Consider the following 5,000-nt stretch of genomic DNA (forward strand, 5'->3'; position numbering starts at 1 on the left):
GGGGGGGGGGGGGGGGGGGGGGTGTTTGTTGGGTTTGTGTGGGGGGGGGGGGGGGGTGTGGTGTTTGTTTTTTACGTACACCACACCACACATCCCTTATAATTTTATATATAAATATATATATATTTATATGCATATATTAAATATATCATATTACATCCTATAACATAATATACATATAAAAATAGTAAAACATTAATACTATGCATTACATCATAAAATAGCAAAACATATATACAATGCTTAACATACATATATATATAATATTTAAAGATGATAATAATAGATAGAAGATGATAGATAGATACAATATATATTCCCACATACTATAATGATGTTAATTTTATTATTATATATATATATTATTTATATAATATATATCGATTTTATATATAATATATATATATATATATTATATATAATATATATAATGTATTAATATATTATACATAGATTACATAAATCGATACGTTGCGTTAGTGCTTTTAAAATGTACATGCCCTTTTTTTATAGACTGTTAATAAGGATTTTGAAGTTTACCAACCATCACGCTATATTTACATACTTGTGGAATCTAAAAATAGCAGGACGATGAAACCATAAAATTCATACTAAACTTTATAAATTTTTAAAAAACAAAATAAATTGTAAAAATAAGTTGTCGCTTGATAAAAACAAGACAAACAATGGCCGTCGGGGAAATTTCAAAGAAAAAGAAAAAGAACATCAATTTTTCTTTTTAAATCTGACCTTGAAGTACGATTTCAGTATAAAAAAATTGTATTAGGGTAATGAAAAAATAATAATGAACGAAAATGAAAATAAAATAATGAATGAAAACTTACAATATTAAACAAAAACAGTATATAAAACAAAAACTTTAATAGTAAAATAATACGAGAAGCAATAATAATTTAAATAAAATAAAAATAGCAATAAAATTGATAAATTAATGTAAGGGTAATAATTATAATGATGTTACTACTACTACTAGTAGTAGTAATAATTTTAATAAAAATAAAACTTATAAAAACAATAAAAAAATAATAAAAATAATACCAATAAAAATATAATAATAATAAAAAATGTAAAAAATATGGGAAAAATTTGATAATAAGATATATAATGATATGAAAGGATAAAAAATAATAAAAATGAACTTTTAAATAAATAAAAAAACAATAAAAACAAAAACAACACCACAAAAATAATGAAAAATATAAAATAATGTAATAATAATATAATAATAATTATAATAATAATAGATACAAAAATAAAATAAAAACAATAATAATAAAAATAATAAATATAATGGCAACAAAAAATGATAAAATCCTAAAAATAAAAATTGTATCAAAAATAACAAAAATGAAAAAATAACAATAAAACTATAAAATAAATAATAATAACAATTAATAATGATAAATATATCAATAATGTTTTAAAATGCTAAAAAAAAGTTTAAAATAGCATGTATTAGTATTGATAATAATAATTGTGATGGTAAATATATAATATAAGGAAATAACAATACTATTTAAAAATCATAATGATAACAAAAATGATAATGCGAAGTAATAAAAAAAAATTTTTTAAATAAAAATAAAAATGTAAAAAACCAAAAAATGCATAATCTGAATCCAACACCAAAGGGAAGGAACAACAGCATTACAGTAACAAAAAAAATAACAACAGTGGTTTCCGAATTCAACACACAACCACACAACACAAGGCCTCATAGTTCCACCTAAGAATGACTGCATTGAAAGAGGGCTTTCACCCTCGCCCCGGACTTTTTAAAAGCATGCGCTGCGAAAACCCAAAGGAGGTAATGAGAAGGGCTGTGTTTATAAATTTAAAATTCAGCTTTGAAGGGTATTTCCTCATTTGGGAACATTGCGTCACTATTTCCCTTAGTTTTGGTTTCTTTTTTTTCATGTTTTTTTTTCATTATTGTTATTATCTTTTATTGTTTTTTTCTTATCTTTATCTTTAATTTTTATTATTATTATTTTTTTATTATTTTTTCACATTATTATCATTATATCATTTATTATTATTTTATATTACTTTTCTTTTTTTCATTATTTCTTATTTTATTATTATTATTATTATTTTTTTTATTATTATCGTTTTTATTATCATTATTATGTTTATCATCTTATTATCGTCTTATCTTTTTTTTATTATTATTATTGTTTTTGTTCGCGTTACTGTTGCTACTAATATTTTTGTTATCAATATCATCCGTTATCATTATCATTGTTATCGCTTACTTTATAGACAATAGCATTAGTTTTATTGGTATTCAATGGACATATCAACTCTAATGGTAAATGAGATATTTTTATCATAATTTGATTGGTAATAATTCATGACTTTACACAAAACGAAGAGAAACAACGTTTAAATAAAAAGAGACAAAGCAAAGATTTTCAATAATAAAGAAGCAAATAGACTGCCATTTTGAGTTGATTTTTCAATGGAAAGTTTACTCCATCGACTGTCCTATATCACGATTAGCCATCTACCAATCTACCCACCCATCACCACACTCTCTCCTAACGGCCCTTACTACCTTTTCTGATCGAATAAATTTATAACGCGATACTCGCGTATAACAGGTATTTTCCATTTCCTGTGGCGTATTCCATTCAGACAAACCACAGAAAACGTGAGGGTGGTGTGGTGTGGTGTGACTGTGGTTTTCAGCAGAGCTTTAGAGTATCTAAGAACGATAAAAAAAATCTGTTTAGGGGACCTTTGTAGAGATTCCATAAACGTCTATTATTCTGAATACTAAACGGTTAGTTAGTAAATATTTGCTAATGAAAGGGCAAGACTTGTTATCAGGCTGCTCGTCAAGTGGTCATTTCCTAACGATTTTTTATTTAGAAGTGAATAGACGAAATATCCGAGGGGAGACGTGGGCAGGTTTTTCTTTGGCGGGTTTGCTCATCAGGGGGTATCTTCCAAACAACCGTCAGTGGGGTTCAAACAAAATATTTATTATATATATATATATATAATATATATATATTTTTTATAATATAAAATTATATTATATATATTTTTTTTAAAATTTTTTTTGGGGGGGTTTTGGGGTTTGGGGTTTTTTGGGGGGTTTTTGTGGACCTCCCCCCCTCCCTTTCCCCCTCCCCCTTTTCTCTTCTTCCTTCTAAATAAAAAAATTTTAAATGAATTAAATATAAATATGTTATAAAATTTTATAATACCTTTTAATATATGGGGGGGGGGAAAAATTCTAAAAACCCCAAAGTTTTTTTTATCTCAGAACTTTAAACTTAAAACCACCCACACACACACCCCTTCGTTTTCTTGATTTTAAAGAAAGCCCCAAATGAAAATATGTTAAAAGATTATATTGTTTTTTTTTGTTGGTGGGGGGTTTTTGGGGTTGGTGGGTTGTGTGGGTGGTGTGGTTTTTGGCTAATTTTAAAATTAGGAAATTTTGTGGGGTTTAAACTCATGAAAAACAACTCAAATTGCAAAGTTATTTGTTTTTATTGGCTTTTCCCGGACTTTTAAAATTTTTTAATCGAAGGTCCAATTTTTAAACAAGAAATTTAAAATCCAAATTTAAAATAAACAAAAATATTCCTCCCTTTATTAAACCTTAAAGATGTGATTTTCCATTTGAATTTTTTCATAAAACTAATTATTGTTATAAAAAAGGCATAAGGGTTTTGGTAAAGCCCCACCTATGTTTGGGTTTAAAAAAATATATAAATAAAAAAAAAAAATAATAAATTTTAAAATAAATATTAAAACATAATAATATTAATTATATAATATAAAAAAAATAATAATAAAATAAATATAATAAAAAATAATATAATTTAAAAAATAATAACAATTAATAATGATAATAACCAAAAATAACTTTTTAAAACATTAATAAATATAAAATTAAAATAATTAAAAAAAAATATTTATATTTTAAAAATTTAAAAAAGATATTTAATAAAAATAATAAAAAATATTTATAATATTTTTTAAAAATAATAATAATATATATAATAATAAATTATATATATTAAAAATTATATAAAATATATAAAATTATAAAATTAAAAAATAATAATAAAAATATAATAATTTTAAAATAAATATTTTAAAAAATATTAAACAATTCCCCCCACCAAACACCCTTTTTTTTTAATATAAAATTTATGATTTTTTAAAAAATAAATATATTTTTAAAAAATTTTAAAATTTTTACAACACAATATTTTTTTATGTTAATTAGGGGAAACAATTTTTAATGGGGATTTTAAAAAAAAAAAAAATCCTGGGAAAAATGAAACCAAAATAAGGGGGTTACGTGACGGGCCTGTCCAAAATGGGAAAATTTTCCTCCAAGTTATTAAAAGCAAACACAACCCCCAAAACCCCCACCACAACCCCAAACCCAACAAAACCCCACAAATATAATTATTATTATTATTTTTATTTTTTATTTTTTTTGTTATTATTTTTTTTTATCATTTTATTATCATTATTATCATTATTTAATTATTATTATTATCATTATTTTATTATTAATTATTATTGCTATTATTGTTATTATTGTTATTATCATTGTTATTATTATTATTATTATTATTATTATTATTATTATTATTATTATTATTATTATCGTTCTTATTATCATTATTATGATTATCATCATTATTATCGTCATTATCATTTACTTTTATTATTATTATTGTTTTTGTTCGCGTTACTGTTGCTACTAATATTTTTGTTATCAATATCATCCGTTATCATTATCATTGTTATCGCTTACTTTATAGACAATAGCATTAGTTTTATTGGTATTCAATGCGACTATAGTCAACATCATAATGGTATAATGATGATATTTGTTATCATAATTTGTATTGGTAAGTAAGTTCATGACTTTACACAAACTGATAGAGAAAGCATACGATTTAAATAAATAAAGAGATCACAAGCAAAAGACTTACAGATAATAA

At 23.1% G+C, this 5,000-nt stretch overlaps 1 protein-coding gene across 1 annotated transcript in view; it reads left to right on the forward strand.

Moving 5' to 3' along the window:
- LOC119572444 overlaps positions 1-5,000 on the forward strand; it is a gene marked incomplete in the record, with an annotated part of 79,849 nt that overhangs the window by 5,886 nt on the left and 68,963 nt on the right.

This window comes from Penaeus monodon, chromosome 4 (genome assembly GCF_015228065.2).
Source record: "Penaeus monodon isolate SGIC_2016 chromosome 4, NSTDA_Pmon_1, whole genome shotgun sequence".
In the NCBI taxonomy this organism is placed as follows: Eukaryota; Metazoa; Arthropoda; class Malacostraca; order Decapoda; family Penaeidae; genus Penaeus; species Penaeus monodon.